We start from the raw sequence: 21123 nt of genomic DNA on the forward strand, positions 1-21123 counted from the left end.
CTTCTCGGGGGAGGGGCCTGACTTTGGTCAGATTCTCTGTGAGGCGTAAAAACCATGAAATTCTAGGCAGCTCAGATCTTCTCTTTTCAGTGTGGAAGGAAGAGAGGGAATGAGGTTACTGGCCCTCGGAGCCACCGCGAGGTGAGTGTGTGTGACTGTGGGTGTTATAGGCGTACAAAGGGACACTTTTGCTCATGCGAGTATGTGTGGCTGTGCACACGTGGCCTGGCCGGGTGTGATGCCCAGGGTGAGGTTTGTGTCCCCTGTGATGGCCCAGCCCAGCCTGGCCTGGCCGGGTGTGACGCCCGGGGTGAGGTTTGTGTTCCCCGTGATGGCCCAGCCCAGCCTAGCCTGGCTGGGAGTGATGCCCGGGGTGAGGTTTGTGTCTCCCGCGATGGCCCAGCCCAGCCTGGCCTGGCCGGGTGTGATGCCCAGGGTGAGGTTTGTGTTCCCCGTGATGGCCCAGTCCAGCCTGGCGTGATGCCCAGGGTGAGGTTTGTGTCTCCTGCGATGGCCCAGCCCAGCCTGGCCTGGCCGGGTGTGACACCCGGAGTGAGGTTTGTGTCTCCCGCGATGGCCCAGCCCAGCCTGGCCTGGCCGGGTGTGACACCCGGAGTGAGGTTTGTGTTTCCCGTGATGGCCCAGCCCAGCCTGGCCTGGCTGGGTGTGACGCCCGGAGTGAGGTTTGTGTTCCCCGTGATGGCCCAGTCCAGCCTGGCGTGATGCCCAGGGTGAGGTTTGTGTCCCCCGCGATGGCCCAGCCCAGCCTGGCCTGGCCTGGTGTGATGCCCGGGGTGAGGTTTGTGTTCCCCGTGATGGCCCAGTCCAGCCTGGCGTGATGCCCAGGGTGAGGTTTGTGTTCCCCGTGATGGCCCAGCCCAGCCTGGCCTGGCCTGGTGTGATGCCCAGAGTGAGGTTTGTGTTCCCCGTGATGGCCCAGGCCAGCCTGGCGGGATGCCCGGGGTGAGGTTTGTATCACAGACCCTGAGATCTGCTCTCTGTTTTCTGCTGTAGCTGCTCCTATGCACAGAGCTAATTCTGTGACATTTTTGGAGTATGAAGACTTCCCCTTGGATCTCGCCTCATTATTTCCCATTTCTTCTCCCTGTCTCTCGATTGTTCTACCAGACCAGGGAAGTTCATCACAAGAGCGTGGCACATCTGGTCCCCTGGCCGGGGCTGGGGACTCCCGTGGTCCCCTGCTGGGCTGTCTCACTTGCTGTCTCTGTACCTCCCCTCTCTCCCCTCTGCTTCCTTTCTCCTCTGGTTTGATGAGGCCTTGCCACTCCTTTTCTTTTCTCTTTATGAAATTTTATTTTTTATTTATTTGAAAAGCAGAGAGAGAGAGAGAGAGAGAGAGAGTCCATCTGCTGGTTCACTGTCCAAATGGCCACAATGACCAGGACTGGGCCAGGCCGAAGCCAGGAGCCAGGAGCTTCTTCCGGGCCTCCCACGTGGGTGCAGGGGTTTATTCCCTGGGGAGGTCACTGACCTTCTTGTGCCTGGTTCCCTGTGACTGGCACGTGAGCCCTGCCATCTGAAGTCTGGTGCCAGGAACAGGCGGGAGGGGCGGGGGAAGCAGGAGCGGTTGGTACAGAAAGGAGACACCCAACGGGAGGGTTGGGAGGCCCTGGGTGGGGGAGGAGGGAGCCTGGAGAGACCAGCAGCCAGGCATCCCTGAGCCTCAGGGCATCCCCACCCCCATTCACCTCTGCAGCTTTGACCAACGGGGCCTGGACTGTGGGGTGGGGAGAGGGCGGGACAGAGAGAGGTGACTTCGGCATGGAAGCCAGAGGCAGAGGCACCCCACTTCCCGCTGTCCTGAGTCTGGGGCCCTCACTCCAGCCCTCAGCCCCCACCCCGATTCCTTGTGCCAAGTTCCTCCTGCACCGACACACAGCCTGGGGAGGAGGAGTCTGTGGAAGGGGAAGCAGCGGCTGGTGCCAAGGCTGAGGATACAAGGTGGGATGTGAACGCTCGTGTCTGCGGATGAGGTTGGCCTGCTCACTCTGGGGGGGGGGGGGGGGGGGGGCTGCTCCCGCACATCTGGTCCTGGCCTGGACCCTGGAGGTGGGTGGCCTTGTGCCCAGGTGAGAAGGTGGAAGCAAGAGACACGTGACTTCCTGAGCAGGCCTGGAACCTGGGCCTCATGGTGCGGCTGGTGCTCCCTGGCACAGATGACTGCCACTCTTGGCAGGACGGGGCTGATTAGGTGCTCTGCCCTTGACCTGCGTGCTGGAGGGACCCAAGGAAGATGGGAGCATTCCTGGAGGAAGGGGCCACCTGGAGAAAAAGCTCCAAGTCACAGGCTTGCCCTGAGCTGCACCTGTTCTCTGCAGCCATGGCCTCTGCCTTCTCCCTGGGGTCCCGAGGCCTGGGGAGCCCCGGCTGGGGTCTGTCTGCAGCGGGGAGCCTGGGTGCGGCGGAAGTGCCCGACGATCGGCTACCCCCACGAATCAGAGACCACCAGAGTCCAAAGTCAAAGCAGATTGCAGGGATCGTTTATTGCGAGTTCGAACTCGGACTCTCCTCGCTTTCCCAATAACAGTGGTACAGCAGAGGAGAGCCCCTAGCCCAGTTCACAGAAAGCTTATATAATCGGGAACAAACAGGTACGTACGTAAGCCCTTTCTTATTCCCTATATGGCTGTCTTTTTTTTTTTTTTTTTTTTTTTTTTTTTTTACAGGCAGAGTGGATAGTGAGAGAGAGAGAGACAGAAAGGTCTTCCTTTTGCCATTGGTTCACCCTCCAATGGCCACCGCGGCTGGCGCGCGCACCGCGCTGATCCGAAGGCAGGAGCCAGGTGCTTCTCCTGGTCTCCCACGGGGTGCAGGGCCCAAGCACTTGGGCCATCCTCCACTGCACTCCCTGGCCACAGCAGAGAGCTGGCCTGGAAGAGGGGCAACCAGGACAGAATCCGGTACCCCGACCAGGACTAGAACCCGGTGTGCCGGCGCCGCAAGGCGGAGGATTAGCCTATTGAGCCACGGCGCCGGCAATATATGGCTGTCTTAATGAACCTATGCATTTCATTGGTGCTTTTGAATATAAAGGCTACAGTCTGAAAAGGAGGAAGTTTAAACAAAAAGACTGTGGTGTGCAATTGCGGTCCCTGATTTTACAACTCCAGCAATTGTTTGCCGTTTCTCGGTTCCGGGAATTCGGCCTGCTCTGTTTATCTGAGGCGAAACAGGGGGCTTGCAAAACAGGGGGCAAGCAAGCAAGCAGTGTACAGAAGCCGAAACTACAATGAGCAAAGGTTCAGGCTGTGAGGGTTAGGGCCCCTTCTCATTACCCCCTTTCACGTGAAGCTTGGTTAGAGCCAATCTTGGGTCACTAACAGACTTACAATTCCCGTTCATCCATGAGATGGTGTTGGGTCCCTAATACCAGGAGTTGAATAGTATTAACTCTATTATTAACAAATGCAATGAGTCTATTAATTATGCAGGGGCCTATGGTCAAGACTAATAATAGCAGAAGTAGGGAGCCTGACAGAGCCGACAATAAGGTCGTCAGCCAGGAAGAGACATTAAACCAGGATTCAGGCCGGTGCCGTGGCTCACTAGGCTAATCCTCCGCCTTGCGGAAACGGCACGCCGGGTTCTAGTCCCGGTCGGGGCACCGATCCTGTCCCGGTTGCCCCTCTTCCAGGCCAGCTCTCTGCTGTGGCCAGGGAGTGCAGTGGAGGATGGCCCAAGTGCTTGGGCCCTACACCCCATGGGAGACCAGGAGAAGCACCTGGCTCCTGCCTTCGGATCAGCGCGGTGCGCCGGCCGCAGCGGCCATTGGAGGGTGAACCAATGGCAAAAGGAAGACCTTTCTCTCTGTCTCTCTCTCTCACTGTCCACTCTGCCTGTCAAAACAAACAAACAAACAAACAAACAAACAAACCAGGATTCAAACCACCCCTGATTTTGCTCCCGTTCTCTTTTTCGCTTTTCTAAGCCTTCTCGGACTTTGGCCATAGAGTCCTTTGCTACTCCTGTGTGATCAGTGTAAAAGCTACATTCCTCTTTTAAGGCCGCACACAGCCCCCTTGTTGTAAAAACAATAGGTCCAGTGCTCGCCGATTTTGGAGAACAACCTCCGAAAGTGAGTTGAGAGATTTTGTTAGACCAGAGATGGACCAGTCGATCCGATCCAGGTCTTTGTCTACAGCAACCCGGAAAGCTGAAAAATGGTTACCCTGCTGTGCTACTGCAGTGGCACCCAAGCCAGTCCCTGCTAGTCCTAGCCCGGCCGCTGCAGTTAACAAAGCGGTAGCTGCTTCTCAGAGCCTCCTAATAGGTGAGGTCGTGGGCCCTAGGCTAGTCAGGAGCTCGTCATAGGGGTGGTATATTATTCGGGGGTACGGCCTTACTAGTATACCCCATTCTCCGTTATGCTGCAACACTATCCCTGAGACGCATGGGGTTACTCCCGAGGTGTTCAGGCCCACCATGTATTGAGGGGCCTTGTTGAGCCCACCATTGATGGTAAACCGGATACCAGGGTCAGTCCCAGAGATATACAGCCTCAATCCCCAAGTTTTTCCTCTGACCCATTGGGAATTTTGTACCGCTTGCCAGGTTTTGACTTTAATCTGAATTTTACCCCCTTCCCTGGGCTGTTAACTCTGGTTATCTCTAGTTCTGTATCTCTGGTAGTCCAAGGAGCTATTGTCTCACATCCCCATCGACTGCAATAGGAGAAGCCTCGGCGGGACAGACATACCATCTGGTCTGGTATAAGTTAGCCTCTATAATGGTTGCCCGCATCCCACCATCCTTACCCCGGGAGTCCAATGCCAAGTAGCCTGAGAGATAAACGTCTGAACTCCATCTGTCCCAAGTCCTGTGTCTGCCTCTGGTAACATGTCGCAGAAGTCGACAGTGAACACAGGCTGTCCTGTGCCATTATAGTGGCTAATTATTCCCCCTTGCACCCTTAAGGTCCAATATCCGGGCGGGGGTTGATGAGAAAGGGTGCTCAAAGCCACCTCTCTTCCGACAGCTAGGATGAAGAAGATTCCAAGGTTCTGCCTCGTTTTCCGGATGATCTGCAGCCTGAGGACTGCGATGCAGTCTAAGCTTAAAGGGGTTGTCCTCGTTTTGGGTTCTGTCAACCCTCTAGGCTGACTTGGTCGCAAGAGGTTCTATGATGTCCAGGAACGGGTCCACCAGTTTGGCGTGGGTGTGATGGACCCAGGAGGACACTCCGTCTACCTTGAGAGCGGTGGGGGTCGTCAAGATGACTTGGAAAGGTCCCTCCCACCTGGGTTCCAAGTTTTCCTGTTGGTGGTGTTTTACCAGCACCCAGTCACCTGGCCTGTAGCCGTGGGGCACTGGAGGTGGCCCTGTTTCGTACAGATCTCTCAGTTTTGGCCACACCTCTTCATGGATCCTCTGCAGGTTTTGAAGCGAAAACAGAAGTTCAAAATTGTCATTGCTTTTATTAATTAAATTTTCTTTAAGATCAGGTATCATGGGAGGTGGTCTGCCAAACAAGATTTCATAGGGAGTGAGCCCCAACTTAAATGGGGAATTGCGGACCCTGTACAGAGCATAGGGGAGGATGGCTACCCAGTTTGCGCCAGTCTCCATGGTCAATTTGGTTAAGGTCTCCTTTAATGTTCTGTTCATTCTTTCTACCTGTCCTGAACTTTGGGGCCTGTATGCGCAATGTAATTTCCAATTTGCCCCGAGTATGGATGCCAACCCCTGACTTACCTTAGGGACAAAAGCTGGTCCATTATCCGAGCCTATCATCACTGGGAATCCATACCTGGGTAGGGTGTCCTCCAGGATCTTCTTAGCTACCACCTGGGCTGTTTCACTCTTAGTGGGAAAGGCTTCTACCCATCCCAAAAAGGTATCTATAAAAACTAATAAATATTTATACCCCTACTTTCCTGGCTTCACCTCAGTAAAATCTACCTCCCAATAAATTCCTGGTTTATCTCCTCGCTGTCTCGTTCTGGAATTTTGGGAATTTTTTCCTTCTAAGTCCTCCAGTTTCTGCAGTTTTTTCTTAATATCAGGGGCTGCCAGGTTTACAAAGGACATGACTACAGCTGCCTGGTTCTCGGGGGCTTCTGGGCCCACGGGCGTGAGCTGCCTAAAGGCTTCCATTAACCTCTCTAAATACCCCGAAGGGACTCTGCTTTCCCTTGAGTAACTGCATATACTTTGGCCAAATTGGTGGGCTTGCGTGCTGCCACCCGGAGACCCGCCATTAGAGTCTGGCGATAAACCCGTAGCCGTCCCCTACCTTCTGCCGTGTTGTAATCCCAATCCTCCTGTGGGGGCCTGGTCAAGGGGAAAGCATCATTAATCAAATCCGGGTTGACGGTGGGCTGGCCATCGTCACCGGGAACCAGTTTCCTGGCTTCCATTTGGATCTGTTCTCATTCCTCTGTGGTGAACAGGACTCGGAGGAGCTGTTGGCAGTCATCCCACGTGGGCTGGTGGGTGAACATAACACTGTCTAAAAGAGAAATCAGATCTTTGGGATTGTCAGAAAAGCGGGCATTCTGAGTTTTCCAGTTATAGAGATCTCTAGTGGAGAAGGGCCAATATTGGAGCCTAGGATTTCTGGTGTCATTGGGAGGTCTGATTTCCTGCAGTGGCAAGTCCACAGTGGTGTCAGGGCGATTTGGACTCGCCGCTCACTGGGTGCGACCCCTTGTCCTTCCTGCTGGCCCCCCAGAGTCGGTTTCAGTTTCCCCTTCCCTTGGTGCTGCTTGCGCTTCTCTGTCCACAGGTTCCGCTGGCCTAGGGTTTAGGGGAGGGGGTAGATATGGAGGGGGGTCGAGGGATAGGAGGTCCAAATACTCAGGCAGGACTGGGTAGAGAGGGGCCGAGGGTTTGGTCGGTTCGCCGGTGTCTGTGCGGTGCAGGGCTAGGATTTTGGTAGGAAGGAAGGAAGGGGGTCAGCCAGGCCAGCGGGTTCTCCATCAGGTCCTGCCAGACAAGAATGTAGGGGATCTGATCTGGGTGTCCCACCTGTCCTGGGAGAAAGATCTTTTCCTTGACTTTTTGCACAACAGAATGGTCAAAGGTTCCCTCTGGTGGCCATCCAACATCAAAGGCTGGCCACTCTGACCTGCAAAAAGTGATGAGTTTGCCCTTTCGGACTTCCACACTTAAATTGAAACCCCCAGTCTTTACATTCTTGAAGTGGTCCAATAGGATGGTGAGAGGGGTGGCCTGTGTCTGTTCCATTATGGACCGGAAAAAACCTGTAATTGGGAAGGAGTTGTTAAAGGAGGAAGAGAAGTTCTGTCAAATAGAGAGATAAAACGGGAAAATGGGATGTGAGTTGTTTTGTTTTGTTTTTTTTTTCCCCAAAGTTAGCAGCCTTGCAGGTTAGTAGCCTTGGATTGAAAGCTTTCGGTGAAACATGTAAATACACTCACATACACAAATATGAATCGCACGCGCTGTTGGGCTATTCCGGCCCGACCAGATGTGTAAGACCCCTTAAGCAGGCGTCCCACAAACCGGACCCCAGAAACACAGACTCCACTCCAATCGATGCAAAAGGCAAGAGGAAAGTTTATTACATTTGCAAATGGGCCGTCTCCGCAGCACCCTCTGGTAAGGTGCAGAGAGAGAGAGTGGCCTCGAACAATAGCTTACAGAGTATTTAAAGCTTAAAACCACAGCATTAGCATACTTAATTGTGTTACAATCCTATTGGGCAAGCTACAGGTTACTAGCATTTTATTGGGTAAGTTAATGGTTGCTAGGTAAGGGGCTTGGGATGGGGGTCGTGGGCAGTTTCTTCTTATCAACTAAAGCAAGCAAGGACGAGGATGGCAGTAGAACAGTAAAACCTTAGTATGTCATAAGATAAGGGGTTGGAGACTATCCGTTCTTCTTTGTTCTCTAAAAATAACACATGTTTTACAAGCTTAGCCATTATACAGAAGTAAAAAAATTTGGTTAGTGTTAACCTTAGTTCCCCCATCTTGTCTCTTGATTAGCCCTTTCAGTCACAGAACCTTATTGTAACTCTTTTCCGGACTCCTGTAAGTGTTATCGCGTGAGACCGTTACACAGACACAGAGCAGTTTCACAAGGCAGTTTCCCAAGGTTATTCTGCAGGCAGGTGGAGACACAGTTATCTTAAGGAATGGCTACTGTCAGCAGCCAAACTTTTTAACCCTTGCTAGAATTATTTTAATATTTACTTTTAGCAGGGGTCTTATAGATGGACTATAATTCATACAGATAGTCCCAGATGGGGTCCGAGGAACGTCTGCCCATGGCCCCGCTGATAGTCTTATTATAGCGCGTCCGCCAGGACTATTCGTCAGCCCAGATACAGAACCTATAGGCAATTCAAACCAAATGGCAGACTACACAGAGACAATGCCGGCAGACTTACCCAGACCAGTCCTTCCGTGACCCCTCGACCCGGAGTCTTGGTGGGCTCTGGGGGCGATCCCGAAAGAGCCCCCAAATGAAGTGCCCGACGATCGACTACCCCCAAGAATCAGAGACCACCAGAGTCCAAAGTCAAAGCAAATTGCAAGGATTGTTTATTTCAAGTTCGAACTCGGACTCTCCTCGCTTTCCCAATAACAGTGGTACAGCAGAGGAGAGCCCCAGCCCAGTTCACACAGAGCTTATATAATTGGGTACAAACAGGTACGTACGTAAGCCCTTTCTTATTTCCTGTATGGCTGTCTTAATGAACCTATGCATTTCATTGGTGCTTTTGAATATAAAGGCTACAGTCTGAAAAGGAGGAAGTTTAAACAAAAAGACTGTGGTGTGCAATTGCGGTCCCTGATTTTACAACTCCAGCAATTGTTTGCCGTTTCTCGGTTCCGGGAATTCGGCCTGTTCTGTTTATCTGAGGCGAAACAGGGGGCTTGCAAAACAGGGGGCAAACAAGCAAGCAGTGTACAGAAGCCCAAACTACAATGAGCAAATGTTCAGGCTGTGAGGGTTAGGGCCCCTTCTCACGGCCCAGTGTGACCTTCTTGGCTGCCTCCAGGCCTCTGCAGACCTCAGGGGAGATAAATAAGACCAGCCTGAGCAAGGGGGGTGAGGAAGGGAGAGAGAGGGAGAGAGGGGAAGTAAAAAATAGCCCCGTGTGGACCATGCAGGGCGAAAAGCAATTTCCTCCTGAAATCTTTTTGTGATTCTTGAAAGATACAATTTAGAAACGTCCTGGTGGCTCCTGCCTGGGTGTGGGCCAGGCCACTACGAAGCATGGGGGTGGGGAATCGGGGAGCAAGGCTCAGCCCAAGGCTCAAGGACAGGGGGATGTGGTGAGTGGGGCAGAGAGTGAGTGAGCTGTGGGGCTGCCCAGAGGGGCAGCAGGGAAATGTGTGTGGGTGGGGGTGTCACAGGCCTGGTGGGGGCAGGAGGGGCTTGGTACCCCAGGACTGTGTCCCAGGAGGACTCGGGAGCAGAGCCTCAAGTCTGCCTGGAAGGTAGTGAATTCTCCACCGTCTTTACCACAAGGTCTCTGGGTGCTGGGTCATCAGGTGGTACCACAGGGCCTTTGTCAGAGCCGGCAGGAGGAGCTGGGTCGGGCCTGGGGGGAAGGGGCATAGGCCAGCCCGTCTTCCTCTTCTGCCGCCATTCTCCAAGTTCCTCAGCAGCCTTCTCCACGGCCCGCTGCACTTCCTGCCTCCGCCGTGTGATGGTGAGGTTTCAATGTAGGGGCGGCTCTGGGCAGAAATGGAAACTGACACTCACGGGCCCTGTAGGGGCCTCTCTGAGAGGCATCCTCCCCTCTGAGTTGGTATTAACTCCATGTCCCAAAGCATCAACCCATCACCCAGTCCTCCAAGTAACCCATCCACCAGCTAAGTCCACCAACCTGCCAGCCATCACTCCACTAAGCAATGCATCAATCACCAACCAACCTGTTACCCTCCACCCTGCCACAACACCAGCCCAGCGACCTAAGCAGGAACAAGCCAGTCCACCAACCAGATAATCCATCACCCTACCTATCAGCCAACCAACCTGTTCTTTTCTGTCATCTTACCATCCCACTAATTGGCCTAACAGCCAACTCACCAACCAGCCCGCTCTACATCCAGGAGATAGAAACTACACAGTAACATTAACACAAAAGTTTTAATACCAGAATCATTGAGATGACCTGATAACTACAATGGGATTGCCCACCTACTCTAGGAAACCAGGAATGAGAGAGACAGGGCTAAGACAGAGCATCAAAAACAGGAATGGATCCGAAAGAGACTCCCCCCTCTCCCTCCCCCTCCTACCCCTACACCCAGGGCTGAGAACCAAACCTAGGCCCAGGGGCCGGCCTGATGGCGCTCTCCGGAGTGCTGAAGGCAGCTGGGTGCTGCTGCGTGCCCCCCTCCAGGAGCCTGGAGAGGAAGCTGCCCTCCCACAGTGTCCCTCCAGCTCCCGCTGCTCACAGAGCTGAATGGGACCCAGCCCCCTTCCCACAGACAAGGCACCTAAGATTAGATCTGAAGCTGAGAGGCAATAAGGTAACAAGTGGCACACTTGTCGTCCTGCCACTCTGCCTACCCAGCAACCCTCTAACCAATATGCCAATCAGCCAACCAACCAACCAAGCGACCACCAACCAACAAGCCTACTCCCCAACCACACAATCACCCCACCAACTGGCAATCCTCTAACCAAACACCACTCATCTACCTGCCTAACAGCTACCCCGGCTCCCTCATTTTCCTGAATGTCAGCCTGTTCCAGGCCCTGTGCTCCGAGCTGTAGGGATCCAGCAGTGAAAGACAGCTTCAACCCTGGAGGAGAGCCCCTTTGGAGTAGATTATCCAAACAGGGGTGACTCACACAACCCACGCCTCTGACCACCTGTGAGTCAGCAGGGACCTGTCACACAGGTGGCATCCATCACATGGACAAACAGTGGTGGGAGCGATCTCTGTGGCCGAGTGCAGTGGGACAGCTTCATGGTGATGGCCCCCTGGGCTTTGAAGAATGAGCAGAGCAGAGATTTAGATTTGGGAAGGGGGAAGGCAGGAGGGTGGCATCCCTGGTACCAAGAGGACTCGGGCTCAGGAGGCTTGGACTCTCCATGCTGGGGGAGCCTCCACAGCAGCTGCCTGGGCCTCCAGGGAGTGAGTGTCCATCACGCCCTCGGAGGAGATGCTGAGCCTGGCAGCAGCTTCTTTTTCAGGCAGTGGACAGGGCTTCTGCTGCTTGGGGCTTGTCCTTTTTCACCAAGGACTGAACTGGAATGATTAAAACATGGCTCCCCCAGCATCAAGCAGACATCAGAAAGAACTTCCAATCCAGACCAGCAGGAGGCTCAGGAATCTATTTATCTGTAGACTTCACAGAAAACACTCACATCCATCTGGACTGGCTGGCATCCTGACCAGCACAGAGGCAGGGGGATAATGGTGATGACCCTTCCTAACCCAGCTGTTAAAGGGCTCCCCATGGCCCGCCCTGGTGCACCTGCTCCCAGGCACCCATCAGCCCGAGTGCCATTAGGTATCTTGGAATAAAAATCTGAGTCCAGGATCAATTGATGGAGAGGGGTTCTCCAAACATCCACAATGAAGGTAATTAAATTCCGATAGAAGACGGAGCGTCAGTGACAGGGTGGTGGGGGCAGTGTGCTGGCGCCGGGCTGCTGAGCAATGCCATCGTGGGTGTGCGCAGCCCAGAGCTGGCAGAAGCACAAAGGAAATTGGAGCAGTCAAATATTTCCCTCCTCGTTGAGTTCCATTTACATGTTTATAATAGAGGTTCTTAAGGCCCTAATGAGAAGGCTGCTCATTGCAGGGAAGAGGATGATTAAGGCTCTGCCAGACGAGATCAGGGACAGGAACAAAGGCCTGTTAATTACCAAGAGGGACAGGAGGAGAGCCAGGCTCCTGCTCGCTGCCACCCCAGGCTTCCCGGGCCCTGTGCCTTCCTGTTCTCTGAGGCTCACCTCTGCCCCCATCACAGGTGACCTCTGCCAGGTGGGTTACGCAGACCTCGGGGCTGGGTTCGGGCACCTGGACCTCCTTTTCCCTGGGTGGTAACCTCAGGCTGCACCCACAGCACATGCAGGTTTGTCCTCTGGATATGCCCTGGGGGCCGGGGTTGGGGGGAGCAGAGGAAGCCACTGTCCTAGCCCCCAGACGTGCCTGTCCTTTAGGAGGCAGCTCCTGTGAACTCCGGGGACCTTGACAGGGGAGCACCATGGGAAGATGCCAAAGGCCCTCTCCCCAGCCTTCGGGGCGCCCAGGAGACACCCATGCACCTGTGGAGATGCAGGCCATAATTAGCGAGCGATGATGCCCTCTGATACAAAGGCAGGGAGTTCTTGCCAAGCTGACTTGAGCTCACAGTGTGGTGAGAAAAGCACAGGCTTTGGGTCAACAGACTTGGGTTCAAATTCCAGGTTTACTGTTCGCTACTGGGGTGTTCTGTATGGGTTATTTGGGGGGGTGGAGCCAATACTTTTTAATGGATTATTTATTTATTAAAGATTTATTTATTTGAAAGGCAGAGTTAGAGATATAGAGAGAGGGAAAGACAGGGAGGGAGGGAGAGAGAGAGAGTGAGAGAGAGAGAGAGATCTTCTATCCGCTGGTTCACTCCCCAAAGGACTGCAACAGCTGGGGTTGGACCAGGCTGAAGCCAGGATCCTGGAGCTTCTTCTGGGTCTCCCACATGGGTGCAGGGGTCCAAGCACTTGGGTCATCTCCCACTGCTTTCCTATGCACATTAGCAGGGAGCTGGATCACAAGTGGAACAGCCAGGACTTGAACCGGCGCACATATGGGATGCAGCAACACAGGCAGAGGCTTTACCTGCTACGCCACATGGGTTATTTATTTATACATTCACAAATGCACAGGAGAATCATGCAATGCTGCCTGCTTTGGATTCAACCCTGGGCCACAAGTATGTGTCCTCTTTTTCAGCTGGTCCTGTGATAGCAAATCTTAATCTCCCCTTTATTGCATACTATGACCCCTGTATTATCTTCAACACACAGAAACACACCATCTTTTCTCCATGTGCAATTTTCACTGCTGGGTCTATCTTCCTTCTGAGCTTGGGTTTGCCTTTCTTCATGGTGGTCGTCACCACATCACCCCCACCAGTAGAGGGAAGTCTGTGCAGCTGTCCCTGGATCCCCTTTGTTGAGATGACCCACAGAGGCTTGGCTTCTGTGTCGTTAGCACAGTTGATCAGTGCCAAGGCCAGAAGACACAGGGAAATCCAGAGTTCCACATCAGAGGACCCACCATGTCCTGGCTTCTACATTCTGAGTGCCAGGAAGGAGACAGAAAGCCCAGTACAGGTTTTTAACCTCTCTCAGCCTCAGTCTCTTCATCTGTATAAAGGGTACCATTTTACCACATGGGGTGGATTTGATGACTCAGTGAGATGATGCTGACAAAGTGGCCCTAAGCAGGTGCTCAGCGCATTATGGAGACTCCTCCCTCTCCGTCTGAGGGGTGGGACTCGGCTTCTGAGGCTGAAGATCTCAGAAGTCTTCTCTGTTGATGACCTTCCAGGATAAGGGGCTGAGTGCACCCAGTCCCTGCAGTCCCCGCTTGTAGCTCCTCTTCTGGTGATGGAGGTGCGTGGGGACACTGAGGGCAGGAGGTGGTTTCAGCATGGCTGGGGGTGGCAGTGCTGATGGAAATTCAGGCCCTTATACACTGCTCACCTGCATCTCATCCTGCCTCTCAAGGCTCAGGAGATGAGGGCAAGAGGGGAGAGAGACGAGAGTCACAGGCCTGGGAGCTCCCTGACCTCCTCTTGGAGAAGAGGGCTCCGAGAATAAGAGATTTCATGCAGAGCCGGGGGAATCTGGGAGCAAGGAGTAGACTTTGGATTTTCAGGAAAATGATCATCTTGTAAAGATTCAAACCAGAGGTTTCTCAGAATCCTGATTCTAGGCACAGAGTAAGAACGGTTCTGACAGAAACGCAAAGGCCCAAAGAGCAGAGACTCAGACTCGCTCAGGTCCTGGAGAGTCAGTCTTGAGTAGTGAGTGTGACTCAGAGCTTGATGTCGAGAGAGAAATTGGGGGACTGGGAATGAAGTGGGGGTGCAACCTTACTGCTTTGCTTACCAAGGTGGGCTCCTTGGAGCTGTCCATGGTGCTGACCTCAGATGCTGTCTGGTACTTCCTGCCTGGCTGCACCTGCACCTGCAGCCAACCATCAACCAGACTTGTTCTCTGCAGAGCTCCTGGCCATGCCCACAGCAGCAGCCTCTCCTGCAAGTCCCATAGCATTCAGACATACCTATGCTAAGACGAGTTTCGGCTCTGCCTGACAGCTCACAATAACCTGGTCCCTAATCACAGCCCGTGTGCTATTGCCTGCACTAGACTCATGCGACCATGTCTACTAACCCTGTATGCTCCCATGCCCTCTGCTTGCCCCACAGCCCCATATCTGGCCCCTGGCTGGAGCCTTCTTCACCATCCCCTGCCATCCTTGAACCCTTTGTCCACAGCCAAATGGCCCTTCCTGGGATCATTTCAGGGCTCTCCAACCCAGGCAGTTGAGCTGCTTCCTATTCTCTGCCAGAGTCCACCCAACCCTGTCCTTGGTTTTTGGGCCACTTGTAGCTGAGGTGAGCACAGAGCCTGCTGCTGGGGCCCTAGTGAAATAAAGAGGAGGAGCAGCAGGTGCAATGCCGGATGCCCATGAGCCCCAGGGGTTCCTCACTTCACCCTCAGCTCCTTGAGATCCTGCCAGTAGCTGGGCTCAGCCCACCTATTGCTTTCCAGCCTAGAGAGCTCCATTCTGTGAGAGAGAGAGAAAACTGGAATAGGCATTGAAAATCTGAGCTGGCCCCTGCTTTGTTTATTTTCTTTCTTCTTCTTTTTTTTTTTAAATTTCTTTGAGAGGTAGAGTTACAAACAGAGAGAAGGAGTGAAAGAAAGAGAGGTCTTCCATCTGCTGATTCACTCCCCAATGGCCACGAGGGCTGGAGCTGGGCTCATCAGAAGCCAGGATCCAATAGTTTCTTTCAGGTCTCCCACATAGGTGCAGGGGCCCAAGCACCTGGGCCATCTTCCACTGCTTTCCCAGGCCATTAGCAGGGAGCTGGATCAGAAGAAGAACAGCTTGGGACTCAAACCAGCACCCATAGGGGATGTCGGCACTGCAGGCAGAGGCTTAGCCTACTATGCCGGCCCCTGGCTCCTGATTTCAACTTTCTGCTCTGATAACCTGAGCAGAGTGCTCTCCCCTCTGCAGTCTCCCCTGTGCAAGGCGGCGATGGCTCCTGCTCCCCTCACCCCCCAGTCAGATGGAGAAAACGACAGCACCTGGTGAACAGATGCACTGCCTACACAAAGCTCACTGGAGTGATCACCCCCGTCTCCTGCCCAAATTGTGGTCCTGATTCTTTATATTTTAGTTTAATTTCCCTCCACCATGGAGCCTTCCTTGCCTGCAGCCTTCAGCTCTCCTCCTCTCCGGGCCCCAGGATTCCTGGGCCACACCTGTAGCCTACGCTGAAGATACTTGCTCCTGTCAGTCGCAAGTGGCCAGCCTGGTGCAGGGATGCCTCAGCACAGCCCTGGGGGCTCCATTATGCTGGCTCCATATTGATTGAGCCATCTTTAGTTCAGTGGTTCTCAATATGAAGTGTGCATCGAAACTGTTCGGTGGGCTTGCTAAATCCATATTGTTGGTCCAAACCCCCAGTTTCTTTCATTTTTAATTAGATGCATTTATTAACTTGAAAGGCAGAATTAGAAAAAGAGACAGAGGTCTTGCTTCTGCTGGTTTACTTCCCAATGTTTGCAATGGCTGGGCTGGGCCAGGTCAAAGCCAGGAGCCTGGAACTCCATCTGGGTCTCTCCTGTGGGTGGCAGGAGCCCAAGCACTTGGACCATCATCTTCTGCTGCTTTCCCAGGAGAATTTTCAGGAAGCTGCATTGGAAGTGGAACGTGTGGGACTTGAACTGCCATTCACATGGGATGCTGCTTCATAGGCGGCAGCTTAACTTACTGTGTCACAGCACTCCCTCCCCCCACCCCACCACACCCACACCCCAGTTTCTGATGCCGTTAATTTTCGTTTCTAGCAAAGGTTAAGGAGATGCTGCTGCGGTTGCTGCTGGCCCAGGGACTACACTTCGGGAACCACTGTGGTTCTCAGCAAAAGCCTCGCTTGCCCAAGGAGCCTTCGGACTAAGGGGGCTGGGAGGAGACGGCCTCACTGCAGCGAATGCGTGTGTGTGTGTGTGTGTGTGTGTGTGTGTGAGGAGGCAGCAGCTCAGACACCCAGGCAGGGAGCTCCCGTGGCCTGGGGGCAGGAGCAGCCTCCTCTCCCATTTCAGAGACTGCTAGTGTCGGGAGCCCTCAGCTGGAGCTGCGACATCCAAGTTTAATCTGCGTGGAGCAATTAGCGTGAGGGAGCCGAGGGCGAGTGGGAGCTGGGAAGGTGGCTGCATATTTCATGCCGTTTCCAGCTTTGAAGGTCCCGGGAAGACAGGCGCGTGGCAGTCTGTGACAGCTTCATTGTAATGAGCGATGAGGAGACACATCCTGCTGGGGCGGGGTGCAGAGGCAGGGGCCCATCAGGGGGGACGGGCAGGGTGGGGGGCAGAGGAGGCTAGGGCGGTGGGAGCCAGGGAGGTGGAGCTCTGATCCGGGCCCTTCTTTATCTCCATCGCTCTCTAGTGTATAGAGATGGTGGTGAGATTTCTGGAGGATTTTCAAATACAGCCCCTGGGAGCTTCTCTCCCCAGGGACCTAGCTGGAACCTGGAACGTTCTGTCCCCTCCTGTAGAACCTTCTGACAGAGCAAAGCCTGCAGGCTGGGCAGGGCCCTGGGAGGCGGAGGCGGAGGATGGCCACACATTCAGGCTTTGAATCAGAGAGACCAGGGTTCCAATCCAGCCCTTTCTTCCTTCTAAGGGTGTAGCCTTGGGCAAGTCATAAGGCCTTTCAGAGCCTCGCTTGGCTCATTTTGAAAGTGGGGAGGCGAGGATACAACCCCGGGAAGCACAGCCCAGCGCCTGGCCCCAGCAAGCTCCAACCAGGCCGCACAAGACCTTAACTGGGAGGCATAGCTTCCCCCGGCCCAGGTAGAAGCAAAGAGCTGGCCTCCTGCCCCCTCCCTCGGAGCGGTTGGAGTGAGCATTCAATCCTGATTAGCTGCACCGGGCTCCCTCGTAACCTTTTCATTAGGAAATTATGTTTAATAGAAATTGTTCTGACACCTCTCAGCGCCATGTCCCTGCAATTCATTACCACCCCAGGGGAGGGGGCGGGCGGCGGAGCGGCTGGGGGCCGGCTCCACGGGGGCGGGGCCGCTCCTCTCCCTGCCCCTCCCCCCGGTCCCGCGGGTTCCACGTGGGCGATCGGTGGCAGAACTGAGGTGACCGCGCTTAGTGTCCCCACGGAGAGGCAGGCCTGCTGCTGGAGCGCATCTGGATGGGACAGGCCTGCTCTCAGCACGCTCCCCCGTGTCCGATTTGGGACGCTGCAGCTGCTACCAGTGTGGCGGGAGCTCCCAACGCCTGCTCCCTCCTCTTCCTGACCCCAGAAGGCAGAGGGGCGCGCGCAGGAGGAAGGAGGAACTCTGTGGGCGGTGGCCTCTCCTGCCCCCTCCAGGCCGCCTTTGCCCTGCTCTTGCCTGGAGCTGCCACTGGGGAATCCCACCAGGGGCTGCTGGGGACGGGCACTGGCCTCTCCTTTGGGCACCCAGCTCCGGGGAGCCCACTTGAGTCAGGGGCGTGGCTTTGCCTCCTCCCGCCTCTCTGGGACTGGGGACCCTGAAGCTGGATCCCAGCCTTGCTGTCATCCATCCGGGGCTCTGAGGACCAAGGCCTTCCAGAATCTTCCTGTTTCTCCCCTAACTCGACTGTCCTGGCTGCAGCACTCCCATAGGGTCATGGGAGCGTGGGTGTGGGGGAAGGGAAGGCTCAGAGAAGTGGCCGCCTCCTCTCTCTCTCTCTCTGGCACCTTCTTCCGGATCTGACAGGTGGCCCTCCCCTTCCCCATCCTTGGGCCTCAGCGTCTTGCCCTGTCACCCGCTACCTATCAGAGCGTGTGGGCGGCTTTGCCTCTCAGAGCTTTGGGGTCTGGGACCCAGCTCTGAGCCCCTGCCTGCTTTCCTGGCCCAACATCTGGGGTGACCCCCGTGCCTTTTCACCACCCAGTGTCTAAAATGCACAGTGGCCTAATCTCTCTCTGCCATATCACTCAATGGTGTAATTGTGCAGAAAAAAAATGTATTAAAATGCAAAACACTCAGTTGTACTTCTTTATGTTAAATCCCTTCTTCGCTCTATCTGCCTTTTAATTTTACAAGGTTTTCCCTCTCCCCCTTTAGAAAAGGGAGAACTGGGCAGGCAGGGAATCATTTCAGCTCCCCTATAAATCTCCAAAATGAATACTTAAATTCGAGGCAAAAAAATACATTCTTACACCTTTAATTTCCCCGCTATGAAGTGTAATGAAAAAGCCTGATTATTTTTAATTCTTCCCTTTAATAATTCAGCGGCGGAGTGATTTAAGACCAAGATTCATAATTACCTTTCTGCTTTCTTGGCAAGTGGAGATTTAATAGATATGAGAGCCCCAGGTCCGACACTTGCTGGGGGAGCATTCTCAGGGTCCGTCAGGGTGCCAGGGAGAGTGTCACCTGGGTTTGCCAGAAGCCACCTGTCCAGGAGGCCACCGTGTGGCCTGGAAGCAGGAAACGGGTGAAAAATGGTGGCCAAGAAAGTCTTTGATTCGCAGTACTAACCGTGATGTTCCCGATAGGAGTTAGCACCAGCTGAGGACACCCACGTGCTTCAAGGATGTCTCTCTCCTGATCCTCACAAGAATCTCTGCGGGTGAGGCTCAGGGAGGAACCGACAAGCCAAGGCCACGTTCTCGGCAGAGCTGGGCTCCACCTCAGCTCTACCGACACCACACCACCGCTGTCCTCCGCTCGCTCACTTCCCGGGCACCGTCTGAGTGCGTCTGACCTGGAGAGGTGCCCTGCCCGGGGCGGTGGGGGGGCATTCACACGAGAGTAGCTGGGGTGGGGAGAACCCGGGGACAGGGCACCGGGGTGGCAGCAGCCAGCGGCCCTGCGTCTCTCCCCTGCTCTCTGCTCACGAGCCTGGAGATGCTGGGAACGCCGTTCTCTGAGCCTGGCTTCCTCATTTGTAACATGGAGATGGTGAAGCCTGAGCTGCCCAGGTCTGTGTGAGACTCTGACTGGAAATAGACATGGAAAGGCCTCGCGGGGCTGGCGTGGTGGCGTAGACGGTGAAGCCCCCGCCTGCGGTGCCCGCATCCCATGTGGGGGATGCTCCACTTCCGATCCAGCTCTCTGCTATGGCCTGGGAAAGCAGTGGAAGATGGCCCAAGTCCTTGGGCCCCTGCACCTGCGTGGGAGACCTGGAAAAAGCTTCAGAATGGCACAGCTCCAGCCATTGCATCCATTTGGGGAGTGAACCGGTGGATGGAAGACCTCTCTCTCTCTCTCTCTCTCTCTCTCTCTCTCTCTCTGCCTCTGCCTCTCTGGAACTCTCTCTCTGGAACTCTTTGTGACCATTTGGGGAGTGAATCAGCAGATGGAAGACCTTTCTCTCTCTGTCTCTCCCTCTCTCTGTCTGCAACTATGCCTCTCAAGTGAGTGAAGAAGTCTTTAAAAATAAATAAATAAGTAAAAGCTTTGCAGATCCTAAGTCGCTCTACCAGGGCAAAGCAAAATTCTCACTGTTTCATAGCAGGAGACGGAGCCATTTCTGCCCCACCTCTGTAGCTGTTTCTCCTGCTGCTCTGCACAACCAGGCTTCCTATCAAAATCCAGTTCAGGGGTCAGTGCTGTGGTGTAGTGGGTAAAGCCACCGCCTTCAGTGTCAGCATCCCACATGGGTGCTGGTTCGAGACCCGGCTGCTCCACTTCTGATCCAGCTCTCTGCAATGGCCTGGGAAAGCAGTAGAAGATGGCCCAAGTCCTTGGGTCCCTGCACCTATGTGGGAGATCTGGAAGAAGCTCCTGGCTCCTAGCTTTGGATCGGCACAGCTCTGGCCATTGCGGCCAATTGTGGAGTGAACCAGCAGATGGAAGGCCCCTCTCTCTCTGCCTCTTCTTCTCTCTATGTGTAACTCTGACTTTCAAGTAAATAAATAAATCTTTAAAAAAATCCAGTTCAGACTTTGCCACCTCCTCCAGGAAGACTCCTGGGTTGACCTTTCTGAGGACCCTTCACTCTCCACTGCTCTCCTCCTCTATATTCCATGTGTGGTTGGTTGAGTTCCTTGTGAGAGCAGGTGTGTGTGTGCACACGCACAAGTCTGTTCCCACTCAGGACCGTCACACCCAGAACCGGGCTGTCTATACTCTCTGCTTTGTAAGCTCATAACCGGCTCTGCTTTCAGGCTGTGAAGCATTTGGCATGGTTGAGTCACTGACTAGAGACATAAACGGTGAATCGCACAGATGACTCTAAGCCAGGAAATGTTGGCCCTGGCCAGCTGCGGCAAGAAGCCAGACCCTGTGCACACACACACACGTGCGCCTCTCCCACCGCGTGTGCACCTGCTCACCTGCACTTGTCCGCCTGCGGACAAAGGCAGCCAGCACGTGTCCAGCGCTCCTCAAGCGGCCTCTGCAGAGAGGGACCTGGCGGTGCCCCTGAGGGAGAAGCCGGCTGCCCAGGGGGCTCAGGACCCCCCGACTCACGAGCTGGGAGACAAAGCGCTTCTCAGGTCCAGCAGAGTCGAGTTCTGAGCCAGGCTTCCTGCATGCCTCCATGCCAGCCTCCCCACGCCCTAGCTTTACCCAGGATGTGGGCGCTGAACCTCCTGCATCTGGGGCACTCCCACTCCCAGCCCTCTCTGTTCTCTGGCTTGTAGCTCAGTCCCAAGGAGCTCCGGAGGAGAGAGGGGCTGGAGTCAGAGGAGTGAGTCACAAAGACCTTTGCCCAGACCTAGGTGGGTTCCCCGCCTCCCCTCTTCCCATTAATGCTCCCTGGAACGAGGAGGCAGCAGAGGGGCCCTCAGCGACACTCGAGGCCTGATTGGGAACAAGTGTCTGATAATGACTGCCATCAAATGTCAAGCGGCCGGCCGAGCTGCGGCTCCAGGGGCTGATTGCTCCCCCTGGGCGGGGGTGCGGGAGGTCTGGCCCTGGATGCTTCTCTCCTGTGGGTTTTGTCTTCAAGCTGAGCTC

General features: G+C 54.5%; 1 pseudogene; it reads right to left on the bottom strand.

Annotated features, from left to right (window-relative positions):
• Positions 1 to 12828: 12828 nt before the first annotated feature.
• Positions 12829 to 13236, bottom strand: LOC133764713 (large ribosomal subunit protein uL14-like; annotated as a pseudogene).
• Between the last annotated feature and the right edge of the window lie 7887 nt (positions 13237 to 21123).

Source organism: Lepus europaeus, chromosome 7 (assembly GCF_033115175.1).
Source record: "Lepus europaeus isolate LE1 chromosome 7, mLepTim1.pri, whole genome shotgun sequence".
Taxonomy (NCBI): Eukaryota; Metazoa; Chordata; class Mammalia; order Lagomorpha; family Leporidae; genus Lepus; species Lepus europaeus.